Consider the following 17,880-nt stretch of genomic DNA (forward strand, 5'->3'; position numbering starts at 1 on the left):
TAAAGCATTTAATTGAAAATTAAAAGTTAAGTTGTTAGGTAGCATGTTTTGTTTTGTTCTACATTCAATTAAATATATAAAATTACTTTACATTAATATTTATCATATCTAATTGACTATTTTTTAAAAGTTTAATAAAATGTATACAAATTCCTTATACTTTATACTTTGCCCCAGTGGTGGAAATCTCTGCCTACTTAAAAAAAGCTGGAAGGTGTAACTTTACAATGATTAGTCTCCACCTCATGAATTTGGGGATGAAGACATGAAATACTGCATTTTTAGTAAAGTCATATATGGTGAATAGCCGAAAGTATTAAATGTACAAAAAAGTTTAGGAGCAAAATTACACATGTAGATTTACATGTATGTAAGTTTACCTTTGTGAATAGCCCCCATGTTTTTGCAAACCAAAAAATATCGCACTTTTTATTTTTAAATTTTGTTTGACTGAGCAAGCAAAAATACTTTTTTCAGAACCTTGGCCTACTTCATATATATTTACGGGTAGAGCAAAGAAATATCCAACACCCTTTAGTGCTCTCACAATTCATTAAAACTCCCTGGTGCAATGTGTGATCACTGTGACTGTTTGAATTTCCCCCCCCTAGTTTTTCACACAGACTGCATTTTGCTAACACCCGCAACCCCAAGACTGCTTAATCTGCTCTACGGTTTAAACTTTATTTGGAAAGTGTATGCACCACTTGTTTTAGGCTTGAAAAAGTGATATATTTGAGTTGTGTGACAAGCAGTATTTCAGTGGTTTCAAAATTGTCCCTTACCTGAAAAGTAGAATCTGCTTGCTTGGAATTGTGGATTGTGCCTATCTGTATCTGAGGAGATTCTGAATGGAGGAGCACCTCCATCCTTCCTTCCGCAGGGGCCTGGGTTTAAGGTAACTTGGCCCTTATATACGTTTCTATTGGTTGTTGGGGCTAGTATTTCTGTTGGTTTACGGGTTTAGGATTTGTGTTCTGATTGCCTCTAGGGCTAGGGTTTCCTACTGGAGTAAGAGTCTAGAGCCTAACCCTAGGGCTGGGGTTCCTTTTGGACTAAGGTTTTAGGGTTACCACTCTGATTGGCTGTTAGGGCTAGGGTTGTGATTGGTTGATATCGCTAGGTCTCCCATTGGCTATAGGGTTTAGGGTTAGGATTCTGATTGGTTAGGGTTAGGTCTAGGGTTCCATTGGCCAATAGGGCTAGTTAATCCTAAATCTTGGGGCGTCTCAGCCCAGGCTTTGAGACTAAGGGTGGAGAAGAGAAGGACAGTTGCCTGTTTAGGACTGGTCGGGCCTAGGGCCAGAGATGCTGCCTAATTTTAAATTTTCAGAAAGGACCTTAATCCCTCCATATCCTCCGACATCCAAACACAATATCAGCAAATGCATTCTACACATACACCACAAACAAACCTCATACAGATCTCAGTGTCTCAAAAACCACAGCAAAGCTGCACAAACCGCACCTATACTGAATTCTACCCCAACTGCAACACTATGACACCTTCATTCTCACACAAAAATAGAACTGTCCCATACCACTAACACATCCACACATTACAAACACAACACAAAACTACATTATACAAAACTATAATGCATCCGGTCACACGTTCTCTGTTCATACAAAACATCACTGCATTTCCTCTACTCTCTCTTAACAGACCCCTTTTTCTAATAATAATGAAACCCATACTCAGCCTTCCATCTCACCATCCAAAAACACCCTCCTCCTCCGTTTGCCAATTACACACAGCTATCGATTCCTTGCACTCTAAACCACCACACATTACCTCTTGCAGTGATCAAATCTAACACAAACAATCATAACTTTTGTCCATCCTCTTAGTCACAACATACTCTTCTCCAAAACCCATCACCAACCCTTATACCTTTCAAACACCACTCATCAGCGTTAGTAACTCACATAGAAATCATTCTAAAAAAACACTACAACCATATCTCCTCTCACTACTCCACAAAATCAAAGCAACACACACACACACACACCAGCACATCAAAATCACACACACTTTCAAAGTACTTTCTATCACACTCAATCCCACCCTCTTGACTACACAAATAATCCAAAACCAACTTTACTCCAAAATTCACATTCTTCACGAACATCTACCACAAACACCCCAGCAAAGCAACATTCATTGACCCGCCTCTCATCCATTGCACAATTTAGAGCTTTACAAGATGACCCACATGCTCCACCAGCACCCCTCACCCATACTCCTTTTACCCTAAACATATGCAAACAAATTATACAACATGCCAGTCTTAACAATTTTGCATCCCAGTGTCTATCACACAACAAGGCTACTCTAGAAAAACAACACAACTCACCATCTCCCTCTCAACCACCATCACCACCAGCAACACACGTAGACCCAACAAAATGTGTTCTAAGCCTGCTGGACCAGGAACACGATATAGAAAAAAAACACTATTATGAGCCTCATACAGTTAATATCAAGACTGACACACCTGCTACACGTCCAAAATATACAGCTAACTCCTCTAAAAAACAAAATCACATCCCAACCAAAACACAATCTCTGAACTGCCTACATATAAATGCTCGATCATTCTCTAAAAACAAGTACAACATCTACGACCTACTCACTAATACACAATCTGACTTACTCTTCATAACTGAATCATGGTTGGGAGATGACGTGGCCCTAGTATTGCATGAAGCTGTTCCTCCAGGCTATCAAACCATCACACAAACCCATATAGGCAAAAAAGGAGGTGGACTAGCTGTTATGTTCAAACAAGCAATAAATCTCAGCAAAACAGACAACATCTCCATATAAGGTTGTGAGGCCCTCCTCACCAGATGCAACCCTACACCAACGTCCTCCTTTAACTTCTTCCTCCTTTGCAGGCCACCATCTAGCAATTCTACATTCCCAGACACATTTCTAGACACAGTTTCAAATCTTCTAACACTATACTCCAACCTATGCATTCTTGGAGACCTAAACATATGTTTTGACAAACCCAATATGCCCTAACCAAAAGCTACCCTTACTGGCGTAGTCACATTGAACCCACATCCGATTTGTACAAAATCCCACACACATCGTTGGACACATCCTATATGTTGTTTTTGCAGACCCAGTACTAGTTACCGTTCGAAGCATCACACCAGTCATGGTCAGATGACAATTTGGTAACTTTCCAACTTAAAACACCCCACTTCAACTCACCGAAGACCACCGTACATACATCCACCTACCGACCATGGAACAAACTAAATTTTGAACACTTAGAAACAAAACTAACAGCCAACAAAGATCTAGAAAGAATACATTCTGTTCAAAAACTTTACAAGTGGCTACTACAAGCTTTCGATATCCTAAGACCACTAGGAAAAACTAAACAGGACAAAATAAAACGAGCACCTTGGAGAAATACAGAAATAAAAAAGATAAAGCAACAAATCAGAAGGCAGCAACACCTGGCTCAAATCCAACAACATTCAAGACATACTTCAGCTACGCAAATTTAACATAATATGCAAACCAACAATCAAAAAAGCTAAAAAAAAAAAAAAAAAAAAAAAAAAGTACTACTCAGACAGAATTCAAAATGCTATATCTGCAAATAAAGAATTTTATAAAATTCTCAACAAATTTCCCAAACCTAAATGCATGGAAGGAACTCATCCCATTACTCAAGATTTTGCAGACAAACTAGCAAATCAGTACAGAAGCAAGGCAGACATGTTGGACTCCTAATTAAAACAAAAGAAAACCACTAGCGCCAACCTGCTTCCAAAAATCCTCTCCAAGAGTAAGCCAACCCATCCTCTGCACTCCTTCAAACAAATATCACAAAGTGGATTGATGGATCTGGTCAAAGCAAGCAGGCCTTCCAGCTGACCTTCTGACCCTTGTCCACCACACATCTTCAAGAATATTATTTTATCTACCTCTGCTGCCACACCAGTAAGAAGAATCATCAATAATTCTTTAACTACGGGAATCTTTCCTGAAAATATTTGCCTTGGATTACACAATTTGATACCAGTTTACGGGTCAAGTACATTACAGGTATGTAGATGATTCTTGTTACTAGACCTGATGATCTAGTAACATTTTTATTATTTTTTTCAGGCCTGCACAAGCAACCCCCCGGGGACCACCACTTCCTCGGGCCAAATACTTAATTTTTTTTAATGGAGGGATTTCGGCCACTGGGACCCCATCAGATGGGGCCTGGCCATATGTTCCCTGCAGTCCCAGCCGGCTCCCATCTCATGCAGGAGCCAGTATTGCTCCTGCATGCAGAGAGCTGCAGCAAATAGCAGCTCCCTGCGAGCAGGAGCAATGTTTTTATCTCTTTTCCTGCTCACATAGTATTTGGGCAGAGTCCCAAAATGGCTGCCAACACTTCTTGTTTTAAGTGTTGGCAGCCAATCAGATCTCTCCAGGAGATCTCTCCTAGATCTGCGTCCATTGATATACTAATTTATTTTCCCTTTAATATCTCAAAAACTACTGAACAGATGTACACCAATTTAAAGAAGAGTACTTTGCAGCCCTAAAGCTATCTTTTTACCAAAATGTGGTGTGATTCCATCCAGTGGTTCGGGCTGCAGGCGTGTCTAAAGAGAGGAATTAATACGGGAAATATATATATTTTTTTTCTCTTTTTTTTAACACCCAGTCTCCAACCCCCCTTTTTTTTTCTCTGCCTCTGCTTGACCTATCATCCCGAAACTTTCCATGCACAGCAAGACCCAACTTGACCAAAGATTACAGGGACGTTATAGTTAGGCTCACATTTTAATCATACAAAACCATAGAATTTCACCTGTTACAGTGAGAGTGATCTCAAGTAACTATAACTCGTGCCCTAAGGTGACTAACTCGTGCCCCTGCCATGCACAGTTTTTTCATGAGAATGTTTACTGTAGATATTACATTATCAGTGATATTATCAAGGATGTCATGAGTGCCGCAATTTGTGGGGTAATTAGCAGGCTGAAGGTGGTTTTCTGGACCAAAAGCTACCTTCCTGCCACATTTGGTGTAGTTCCCTCCGGTGGTTCGGGTGCTATTCATGTTCAAAATCCCTATGGAAAAATGCGTGGGGGAAAAGTGTTTTGGAACACTCCCCTTTTCTCGCCCCTACATGATGGCTCACCCCAAAACTTTCCAGACAGACGCTGGTGTGAGCGTCTTATTTTTTGGGAACATTTTGTGAAGATTCATCAAGCGGCACCAAAGTTATTAGCAAAACAAAAAATGCTTTTTCTATAATAACTAGGTCCTAACTATAACTATCTAGTGGCGACCGCGACCGCCACCAGGTAATATATATAAATATATAGCTGGATAGATGAATATAGATATATATTAATATTACCTACCTGCATTAGGACCAGTTTCACTGAATTTTCAAAACTAGTATGAGAGTCAGTCCAGCTGCTGTGTTGAAAGTTTCAGAGTGATTAATCAAGCAGGGGCTGGGAAAAAGGGGGGCTTCCAAAATGCATTTTCTCATAAGGTCTTTAGACACAACCAAAGCCCGAACCGCTGAACTGAATTACACCAAATTTGGCAGGAAGCTAGATCTTGGTGGGCATAGCGTGCTTTTTATTATTTGGTGTGAATCTGTTTTGTAGTTTTAGAGTTAGTATAGATATCTGGGCGGAGCCTATGGGCAGATCTCATGGTGAGATCTGATTGGCTGTCAGTAATTCAACAAGGAAGAGCAGGCAGCCATCTTGGAACCGTTATACATGATAGGACCCTATAGAAATGCATTGAAGTAAGTGGCAGGTTTTGAAGATCACAAAAAAAGAGAAAGTATAAAGGGTGATAAGATTGTAGTTACAATTTAAATCATTTGTTAATGGTACAATACTAATTTTAGGAATTGTGGTGTGTTATAAGGTGATTTTACCCCGTGAAAAAGACTTCTGCTGGGATTTCATGAATCATGTTTGATAGAAAACTGTTTTCTCATGATTTTCCTATAGGGAGTATATTTCCTGTCAATTGACACTATCTTTCTCAGCCGTATGACAATGAAGTCTGACATTCTCAGTAAACCATGTACTCCCAATCTTTGGCCCCCTTCCCCTGACCAATTTTCGGTCCTAGGCACCCCATCCCATGGAGCCCGACTTCAAATATATCTTTTTTTGAGGGGAGGGGCTTATCTTCGCCCCAGGAAACTCATCCCTCATGGCCCGGCCATGTCACATGGGTGCCCCGGAGGGTGCCCAGGCATCACCATTGGGCACTGCGGGGGGAGCCTGAATGACCCTGCGGTCCCAGCCGGCTCCTTGCCTCCTGCAGGAGCCGGCATTTCTGTCACAGACGGGGAGTTGCTAAACATTCTCTCTGCCCACGCTTGATGGATCACCTCAAAACTTTCCAGACTACAGCTGAAGTGAGCATTGAATTTTTGCGGGAAATTTTGGGAAGATTCATCAACCAGCGCAAAAGATACAGGGAAGTAAAACTTTTTCCATAGAAACTTGGTCCTAACTGTAACTACTGAGGCCCTCATTATGAGTTTGGCGGACGGGAAAGTCCGTCTGCCAAACTCCCAACACGGTGGCCGCACCATAGTGGCGACCACCCCGCCAGACCTATTAGGAATTTCCTGCTAGGCCGACAGATGGAAACCTCGGTTTCCACCCCTGGCCTAGCAGAAAAGAGACTACAGCATTGTCTCCAGCTAGTAATCCAGCCGGCAGCCAAGATGTGGCCTGCAGACTGCACCAGCAAGCACCTCTCCGCCAGCCTTTTCATGGTGGTGAAACTGCTATAAAAAGGCTGTCGGAGAACAAGGTCATAATCTGCAAGTCAGTGCAGCATGCAGCCCTGCCCTTGCAGATTACAATCTCTGCAATCACGAGGCCGTCGGGATCACCAATTCCGGTGGTTCAGATGGAACCCTGGTGGTTTGACCGCTAGGGTCTTAATGTGGTGGTTGGACAGCCACAGCAGCGGCGTTCCTGACCGCCACCGCGAGGCTGGCTGTCTGAAGACTGCCAGCCTCATAATGAGGCCCTTAGTGACGACTACCACTAAGTTATTTATATATAGAAATATATACACACACATTTACATAAATATTGATCATAAATATTGATATAGATATATATACGTTTAGGATGGAAATACAATTAAAAGAGAACTGTAAATATTTGATGAATTTATTATATACCATATATGGTTTGTGGTGCGTCTAACTACTTCATATAAACTGCCAAGAATCGGATGCAAGTGAATTATCTACCTTCTTCCTTGCAAGGCAGACAGTGAAGATGAGCCCAGTTGTTTAAAGGCGTTTAAGTTTTCTACAGCACAAATAAACTAATTTTCTAGTGATGTTGTGTTTTTCATTTTATTTTATTAATCGGTTTTGGTATTATCCCTTAGGAGTTTTATGGTTCACTTAAAATAGATATTTTTCAACAAGGAAAGGTGTAAATTAACAAAATAATTGTTAAGCTGATAATTAGTTATGTTTCGGTCTTTCCTTTAGGTCAAAATATGTGCTTCTGATGGAAGCTGCTAAAAGTATATTCCTCATCTTTTGGATTCCTACTGGTGCCAGACTGGATCTAGATACTTTTAAGCAGTCGCTCCATCATGCCGAAGATGGCGCTATGAGACTCTGCAGCAGTTTAGACCATCTCCAGCAGAGATGTGATAGATCTGGAGATAGCTACCACCCCTGAGCTAACATTGGTTCCTTTTTTGTCCATGCCCCTCAAGCTCTGCTTCTGAATTTGTCAGTTCTTCACTGACTTCCAAAATGTTTTTTCAGTGATTGTGTGTCAGGGACATGTCATTCCTGAAGACTACAGGCTTCAAGCCATTTTGCACCTGCAGGAAGCAGATGTTGGTTTCAGAACTGTATGACATCAGTCTCAGATCCAAGCATGATTTGAAGCTGCGAGAAAGTGGATTATTTGTTGAAGTGAATGGTAGTCCTCTTCAAGTATTATTGGTACTATTTCTTAATAGGTCCACTTGGATCTTAGTAATTTAAACCGCAGATCAACCCTTAGTAGCTGAAGCACAGAGCATTCCGGCTTAACTTAGGAAAAATGTGTAGACCATTTATCAATATCAACACAGTTAAAAAGTAGAAAACACAACAAAATAAAAATCCCACTATACTTTATAAAAATAGTGAAAATTTTAATGAGCGAAACGACACCGGAGATATGAATTTTCAAAGTTTTAGATGTTTCTAACAGCAAAAAGGGGAGAGCGCAAACCACGGGTATCTGGTTACTCTAGACCAGGCAGTCAAACGTTAAGGCTGACTCAGTTGGAGTCCAGGTCAGTTACAGGGACCAGGTTCAGTAAGGTGGAAAGTTTAGCTTCTAGCTTAGTCTTCTTTTTTTGTTGGAGGAAGTATATGTTGACAAAGCCATCCATGGGTCGGAGTGCTAGATGGATAGGAGGGGGAGCTCGCCGTCGCAGGCCTCTGTGGAAGCCTTGATTTTTTGCCGGAAGTTTGAGGCTTGTGTCCTCGATGGCGGGAAAGCTTCAAGCAGGCTAAGTTGGAAGTGTGTGGCTATGAATTTCTCGTCAGCGGTTAGCCACTCCTTAACGTCAGCCTGTACATTCCAACTTAAAACCTTTTCAGGAAGTCCAACTTCCTTCAGCAGGGCTAACCAGCGAGTTGACTTGCAATGCGTCGCTGGCAGCAGCGGGTCAGCAGGGGTTCTATTGCAGCCGTTATTTCTTCTTGGAAAAACTTAGGAAAACATTTCGGTTTTGCTGTTTTTGATGGGGAATAGAGCTCATTCTTCACCAGCCAAGAGTCCAAGACCTTTTGAACACCATTTGGGTATGAGGACTCCATCTTCCAGAAGTCACCAGCAGGGTCCAGGAAAAATCTGGTTGAAATTAGTCAGCTGGACTCAGCAGAGTCTTTAGCTGTTTGGAGCTTTTGTGCTCCTAGACCTTAACGGGAGTTTAGCCAACTATCCCTTGGAGACCACTCTTCAGGTTACAAGTGGGAGCAGCCCAGCACTTTGGGTTTCTCTCCACTGTTTCCTGTAGGTGCAGTCCTCTTTCTGATGTCCAGGGTGTTCAGCAGGTGCAGTCCTTTTACTGTCTTCCACAGGTCCAGAGGTGTTCTGGAGAAGATATCCAGGTACCTTTATGTCTGGCACTAGCTTGTGGGTGGGGTTGGCTACCTAATCAATAGGGGAAGGTTACCCAGGGCAACACTACCCACTTTTACATCATTTCCTGGTGGTTGACCCTGAACAATCACACAGTGGCATGCTCTGCCTAAATCCACCATGGCCGAATCTCATAATCTTTCTTACCTTTGTCAGAGGTCTCGGCACACCCCTGAGGTTTATCTAGGGAAATTAGAAACTTCCCTCGACAAAACCAATCCTGAGACAGGTTTTCCCCTCATTGGGATTGGTGCCACTCTGTCTATGGGGACAATGGTAGGGACAGGCCTAGGAGCGAGTTACATCTGCCTCTGACAAGGCCAACCCCTTTGAGTTTGATGATCATATCCCCCAGTCCTTCATGTCAGGAGGTCACACCTTCTCCCAGCCAGGGCCCCTTTGTTCCTTTTTCTTAAAGCAATTCACATCTCACAGCAGGCTTCCAAACGACAGCTGAGGATTATCACAGAGAATTGCTACCACAGACTTGAAGCAGAAAAGTACCAAGTTCTAAAAGTGATATTTTCAAAATAGTAATTTAAAATCTGGCTTTGCCATTGAATTCTATTTTCGCTATTACCAAACTGGATTCAAACATAAGGTGTTATAATGTAACCCAGTGTTTTCCTATGGAAGAGCCAGCTTGTCACAGTTAAAAACAACTTTGGAAATGTTTTCACCTCCAGGACACATAAAACTTAAGTACACAATTCCTACTTTATTAACTAGCATGCACCCTACCCTATGGGCCTTTGGTGCCTACTGCAGGGTGGCTTATAGGTAATAAAAGGTATGGCAAAGGGTTTATTTTACCAGATTGAATTTGCAGTTTTAGAACTGCCCACTCAGGCTCCAAATGGAGGCCTGAAGACATACTTTGCTTTGTCACTTCAGCGGGAGCTAAATAAGTGTTGTAGAGTACTAGTGACACTTAATTACAGGCCCTGGATACCCACAGTACTATGTAGTAGGGACTTACAGGTAAGTTAACTATGTCATTCAGAGATCAGCCAGTGCCACATGTTTTTGGGGGCCATATCTTATACACTGTCCTCTGGACAGCAGAACACCAGTGATTAAAAAAAAAAAAAAAAAAAAAAAAAAAAAAAATCCATACACCAGTAGCATCAGTCAGAAATTGGGGAATAAACATGCAAAAAAATGACCTTTCCTTACAGATCGAATGTGGCAGACGTTCCCTGATGCACCCACAAGCCATCAGGAAATGGGATGTTTTATGTCGCCAAACACAAGAAACAAGGCTGGTTGTGTTCAAAATCACAGGCCCATTGCCGTTCTGTTGAGACCGAAAAGTCTTCTGCATGGCAAAAGACATGTACCCCTTCCCTGAGCGCCCAACTTAACTGTTGGTAGGATCCCCAAAGCTGATTTATTTATTTTCTTTGTCATAGGCAAACATTAATCGTGCATGTGTCATGACATAGGCCTGTTGCATTCGTTGTGGTCTTGTTGGACTGGGAGGGGTGCCCAAAGCACTACCCTCATAGTGGTGGAAAGCTACCGCCTTTAACAAGATTTGAACAGCATGAGCGCAGTGGTGGCAGAATACTGTGTAGTGATAAGTAGTAGTGAACAGGTCCTTTTTACCCTTTGCCGCTTAAATGAGGCCTACAGACAGTTCCACTGCTGTGTGCCTAACTCAACCTTGACCTCCATCAAATAGATGTAGAGTTTTGCATAGCGCAGGAGGTGTGACTGTGCTCAAAGTATGTGTGCCTGGGAAGGATACCGTACGTGGAGGTAGAGCAGTGCTGTGTAGTATATGTGTGGTTAGGGCATGTACTGGGTATATCTGTGAGGATTACTTTACATGAGAGATGTAGGGCTGTGCAGGGTGTGCGCAGTGATGGCATGTGCTGGGTGTATGTGTGCTTGTGAGAACTACAATATATGAAGGGTGCAGAGTTGTGCAGCACACACATCCCGAGTGTAGTGTGCTAGCAGAGTGTGTTTGCAAATAGCTCACCTTGGTACTATACAGAAAAGCTACAGTACCAAGCAGGTTGTGCAGATTGAATAGGGGTGCTTAATGTATGTGTGTCTGTAGTTGCAGACTGCATGGAGGTAGCAGTACTGGAAAGTATGTGTGCTATGAAAGTACACTGAGTGCAAGTGTGCCTGTAATGAAACATTGCATGGAGGACTCAGAGTTCCATTTTGGGAAGTCTTGGCCTGCCTGGTGAAGACATGAGTAGCAGAATCCACCCAGACAGATTTGTATATTGATGCATTCCTGTTAGCTTGGTTGGACATACACAGGACCTTCAGAATGTTCCACATGATGAGGAAGCTGACAAATTGTTGCCCTCTCACTGCCCTGATGCTTGCTTGTATTTAGACCTTTAAAATAATAGTTGCCATGATACACCAGAGACTTTGTGCTCCCCATTGGGTAACCCCCTGCTGAAGGAAGCACCTCCTTTGAGGTGGTGGTGCGTAATGCCACAGAAGTGTTGGAAACCCATTTGCCAACTGTGGAAAAATAAAGCTAATTTAGATACTGATGTTTTCCCACCTACTTCTCAAACTTAGATCAATAGATATTTTTCATTGAAGCCCTGATGGAAACCCTGACGGTTGCATTGTGGTAACTATATTCGGTGTCACCGATGCGCTACCCCATTTCGAGGCTTGCTCCGGGTGATCTACCCTTTTTGAGGTAGCACCCTATTTGATTTGTTTTGATTTGTATGTATGGAGCGAAAGAACTACCGATAGGCATCAAGGTGCTATAGTCACAGCAGTCTGATAGAGGCTGATGGCAAAAGTGACTGGGAATGCCTTCCCTACAGGCCTGCCTGATGGACAATTGAAGCAAATTGATACGTTTGGTGAAAGCTGAGAGGTAGTCTCTAAATGTCGTCTGCATCTTGGGGCGATACACTCATGTCCTCTGGGATATAGCAAAGGAAATGTTTCCTGCCCTGCCTGAGGAGTTCTGAAATGTCTTCACTTAGACGGCCTTCGATTGTGGGGGCCATGCTATAGGCACTAGTGTGGTGATTCACCATCACACCCAGATGTGTAACACAGGTTTTTCTAGGGAGATGCAGGCATCCCTCGTGATCGTTTAAGCTGTTTTTCACTTAAAGCCTACTGTAAGCTCACTATTTGGGCTTGCTCTCCATGGCCTGCCAGTTCAGTCAGCAATACCAGAAACTCAGGGGTTACTCCTGGGGCCTGGCCTACTGCCAGTGGCACCCATCTCAGCCAGGTATCACATTGAGCCCTTGTGAAGCTCCAAGAGGTGTGGTGGTGGTAGAGGACAGCTTTATGTTCCCCTGCTGTCCCCAGCCCTTTTGAGTCCCCTTTTGGAAGTTACTGGGGCCACTAGGAGGCGGAATATGTTTTTATCTGCCCAGCTCGCATGCAGTTACCTCGGACTAGTGGCTCTTGCAGGTTGTTCATCAGACTCACACCATTCCCTTTCTAACAGCTCGCCCTAAGCCTGCCTGCCTGCCACCGCTACAGTTGCTCCTATTTTCACTCAGACTTTGGCAAGATATGACTGCATCTTTTTACAAATACGTTGTCATTGCTGGCCAGTGGTAGATCCTCAAGGTGAGGATCGCTACTCCTGTACTCTGTACTTTTTTGGTATCTAAGAAAAGCAAGGCACTGAGGTTGTTTTTAGACCTTCGGATTTTAGACAGCTTTATGTGAAGGACCAATTCAAGATGCTCACTCTAGCTCAAGCTCTCCTGGGGACTGGATGATGTCTGTAGACTTGCAGAATGTGTAGTTTCATTCCCTCAGTCCCAAATGCATTTTCTCTGCTTCATTGTAGGTAATAGGCATTTCCAGTTCACCATGCTGTCCTGCGGTCGCACATCTGCTCCTCTGATATTCATGAAGGTGATTACCATGTTCGCAGCCAATCTTCATAGGATGTGGGAGACATGTTCTCATACCTCAATAACTGTCTTTTGAAAGTAGCCTGCCATATGCAGATGTGGACCGCCTATGCATGACTAGTCCCTCCTGGGTGTGTTCCCTATTAATTAGCCAAAATTCTGACCTCTGCCATTGCAGACGATTCCCTTTGTAGGAAGCTTACTGGACTTGGTGGCTAGGAGCCATCGTGGACATTGTGCCTTCTCCTCCAGTGAATTTGGGACATATAGGATATGGTCATGTTGTTTCAGGCTTGTCCTGTGTTTGAATGGATGTATGTTCTGTGTCCCCGTGACTCATGTATGCTGCTTCATGTCCTTTGACACATGCAGGTTCTGCATTGTAATCTCCATCTTTAAAGGGCTGAGCACTGGAGGTGCCTATCCAACATCTGAGTGTCGGATGAGTTGGTAGGGGACCTTCATTGGTGGATGAGGAATACAAACTTGAATTGCGGCAGACAACACTTTTTACTCATTGTAGTGCTTCTGGTGTGGACAAATGTGTTAGGTCTAGGCTAGGGAGACCACCTGGATGAGATCGGGTTCAGTGGTTTCTGGTCTCCTCCGGCGCATGTGCACCAAATCAATCTTCTGGAGTTGTGTGTCATCCGGCTACTTCTCAGGCCTTTCTCCCTTCCATCATGGGCACCACTGTGCATGATCTAATAGACAACACCGCTACCATGTGGTACTGCAACAAACAAGATGGAATGTCACCTGCCATGCCAAAAAGGACGGAGGCGTTGATGCTATCCTGACCCCCCACTAGATTACCTATTACCTATCTAGCGGGCCTCCTAGTATAAAGTCCACTCCTACGACGCACCCAATTGGCTGCAATTCTCCAGTGTTGATGCAGAGAGGCAGCTTTAGATTTGGTGTGTGGCCTGGATTCAATGTGCACTGTGAGATAAAGTGATGTGGAAGGTTCCGGTTAGCATCTTTTGTTTTACTGGATTCCCTGGAGCACTTGACCACATCTTTTTTTTTTTTCAAGTAAATTATTGTTAATTCTGTTGTGTATAGTTCCAGTTTTTTTTAAACTATAAATTATCTTGCTGATCATTGCAAACTCCACAACTACGAGCACAAAGCACTTAAAACACCCTCACATACAACACAAACCCAAATATTAAGTATACAGAAAGTTGTATCCATCTGAGGCCACTTCTACTGTGCTTCAATTCAGTGCTCGATTTTATCACACCCATAAAATTGTGCTGCTGTTTCCCATATGTACTCGCCACACAATTATCCCATCTGTCCCTAACGCCCTTACGAGTCTTTAATAACAGGCCTTATTCTGTCACCCTGGAAACATGCTATCATTAAACCTTTACGTAAAAATCCTCATCTAGATACAGCCCTATTGAGTAACCCTAGGCCAATTTCTCTATTGCCTATAGCAGCTAAACTGATTGAAAATTGTGTCAATAGACATCTGTCAGGTTTTCTTGAAGAACACAAGATCCTTCATCATACTCAAATGAGCTTGAGACCCCATCATAGTACAGAGACTGTCCTTCTGGCAGTAGTCGAAGATGTTCAACGACAACTAGATTTAGGGGGTGCTGCCGCCATCATTCTATTGGACCTAAGTGCTGCTTTTGACACTGTAGAACATAACATTCTGCTTCATAGAATTTTCCATGCAGGCATCAAAGGGCGCTTTCAAATGGGTCTCTTTTTTTGAGGGATAAAACCTTTCAAGTTCTTGATCTCTACTTTTTTCCAACAGCCTTCCTATCACCTGTGGCGTGCCCCAGTGCTCCTCTCTCAGCCCTATGTTGTTTAATATCTATATTTCCCCTCTGGCAGAGATTGTGGAACCTTACGATTTGTCACTGGTTTCCTGTGCTGACGATACACAGCTAGTCTTCTCATTCTCAACCATCTCTAAGACAGGTCAGCCCAACTTGACACCCTGTCTTCAAGCAGTAGCTAGATGGATGGCCAGATGTAAACTTAAGTTGAATGAAGAAAAAACAGAATTCATGCTGGTGGGTAGTTTTGGCCCACTCTGATCCCCTTCTCTGCTCCCTGATGGGTTGGAAGGCCTACCTCCACCAAGAGACAACCTAAGGTTTGGGCTGGACTCTCAGCTGAATATGTACTATCAATCTAAAAAGCTGGCAGCCACCTGTTTTAGTCTATTAAGACTTCTTAGAAAAGTCTTTAAGATACTTCCTTTTCAAGCCAAAAGACTAATCACTCAGGCTCTCACAATTTCACGGCTGGACTATGGAAATATCCTCTGAGTTCACCTCGATATGTACTAAAAAGACTTTCGGTGGTCCAGAACTCCGCAGCACCACTACTTATGAAGATTCCAAGGTACCAGTCTGCAAAACCTGCTTTAGTTTCCCTTCACTAGCTGCCTGTGGAACAACGGATCAACTTCAAGGTCCACTGCACTTTGCACAAAGCTCTGCTTAAGTAGGGTCCGGCCTTCCTTAAAAGATTGCAGTGCCGTACATCCTTCAAAGGGCTCTTAGATCCTCAATGGCCTCCCTAATTAACTTTCCACGGATTAGGAAACAAGATGAGGAGGTCGATCTTTAGCAATTAGAGCCTCAATTCTCTGGCATTCCCTTCCCTTGGAGCTCCGCCAGGATAGTCAAGAAATGTACTTTCTTAAGAATTTGAAGACCCTTCTGTTCACAGAATAAGTTGCCTCCTTGTCGTTCTGCTTCTGCTCTAGCGCTGGGAGGCCTTCGGGTAGCCATGCGCTTTACAAACTCCTAAACTAAACTGTCAATCTGCATTAAAATTTCACAGTGTGAGAAATCCTCTCCTTTGTAACTTAAGATTGTGTACTTTTTTTGGAGGACTTCTGACATAGGTGAGAACACCTTCCCCATATATAAAGCACTCACCAATTTTGTTCTGATTACTCAGAATTAGGTACAAACGTTATGGTGTTGAATCTGCTTTCAGTTCACAGGATTGTGTACATGACTGTGTGCCTGGGTAGGTGGTGTGGCAATGAGTACAGTTGTCATGTTTTCAAAGCATTCTCTCTTCTTGTTCTCTTTCATTTGAATGGGTTGATTTTCAGTGGGTTCATGCAAGGTCCTCTCTAGTTATAGATCCTTCCAGGTTTTGTTCAAGATAGGGCAAAATATGTTACCTGGAAGACACCAAATGTAACAGTCCTTAGGAATGCTTATCCCATTCCATTTCCAGATCCTAACCCAAGGGAAAGGTTAGTGAACCACTGATGAGTGCATTAGTCTTCAGGAACACACATTCCCTGTTTTCCTATAGCATGCTGCAGCTTGTGAAGACGTGCAGTAGCTAGATGGAATTCTTAAGACCATTATTCTTAGAGTAGGTAGACCTCCAAGTCCATCTTTGGACGTTATGCTGGAAGTCTGCAGACTCACAGATACCTAGTGTTAACCTTCAATTTCTCTAGCTCGACATCTGGGTAGACTTCAACAGGTACTGCAAACAATATTGTTGTTATGGAGAATCAGGAGAAACCAGCTTAAGTATTGAACATTAGTGTATTGTATTTGATTGGTTTTCCACAAACTCTTTCAGCCTGCATCAGCTGAAATTAAGTCTGAACAACGGCTCATTAGGATGTGCTTTTCTCTGTCCATGGAAAACTACCATACACTTGTGTGGCACTCCATATAAAGAGAGAGATCTCTGTTTGTCAGTGATTTTCTTCTAGGGACTGGAGCTTCATTCAGCGTCCTGTTGTAAACTTGATTTCTGAAGGAAAAAATACACATACGTAACACACATTGATCAACAGGACTGGGGAAATAAGAATGGCGAAAACTGCTTGACAAGGAAATAAACATGAAGTAATAAGGGCACAAAGCTCCTATTATGCTATACAATGCCTTTGCTGTTTACCACAGGCTACTTTGATAAGGCCCTAATCGTGTTCATTTCTGAGTCCTGTAAGGTGGAAACCGACTCTACGTATATGCCTAAGCTACTATTTGGCTTGAGTGGCTTTATTGAATGATCCTGATCACTGTTTTATATTCTTAAAAAGTGGTGACCCACCTCTTTCTCAAGTTGTGACATTTTCCAGTCTTGCCTGTGACCTCCACACATCTGTTTCTTTTTTGCTCTATTTTGTATATTCTAAAACCAGTTACTTTATTATAAGAGATGTTAGTAGATCTTTGCGCGTATAGAGTGTACCTCTGTCTATATGGTCTGAAATGTGATGTTTTGTGTAACCCACCTCTTATGAAACGCGACTCGTGCTTGTGTTTCCTTTAACCTTCTGAACAATTATTACTTCAAAGATGGCCTTGTTTGTGTGTTTCTTATATGAGTATGAATGTGATGACATACCAAGAAAAAGCACACAACATACTCTTGCCTCTCTGGCTGTGCTCCTCCTGTCAGTTCACCTACCCTACACCACCTTCTTTCTGACAAACTGACGTTGAGGACTCCGGCATCTTTGTTACCAAAGACTGGATCTCCTTATCACGTTGGGTAGTAGTTGACCAATGTTCTTTGCACCCCTCACTCCTCGATGGAACAGAGGCTGCCCTTTGAGCTTTTATGTCCATTAAACCAAGGCTCATCAAGTGGATAATCAGCTGTGTGTTGGATTGTGGTGATGGTGATGTGAAGAAACATAAGTCTTTGCAGAAGAGAACCCCATCAAGGTGCATAGCCCTCTGCATCAATATCTGTTACGCCCTGTCCAAGAAATGGTCCCCGCTTTAGGGCCGATTTCAACAGCTCTAAGGCTGCTATTACTGCTTTGGCGTAAGGGGTGCCTTTCTTTGAAATTTGC

General features: G+C 42.9%; 1 protein-coding gene across 1 annotated transcript in view; it reads left to right on the forward strand.

The window, feature by feature from the left end:
* Positions 1 to 17,880, forward strand: part of RBM18 (RNA binding motif protein 18) — a 174,770-nt gene that overhangs the window by 116,480 nt on the left and 40,410 nt on the right. The window lies entirely within an intron of this gene.

This window comes from Pleurodeles waltl, chromosome 6, assembly GCF_031143425.1.
Source record: "Pleurodeles waltl isolate 20211129_DDA chromosome 6, aPleWal1.hap1.20221129, whole genome shotgun sequence".
Lineage (NCBI taxonomy): Eukaryota > Metazoa > Chordata > Amphibia > Caudata > Salamandridae > Pleurodeles > Pleurodeles waltl.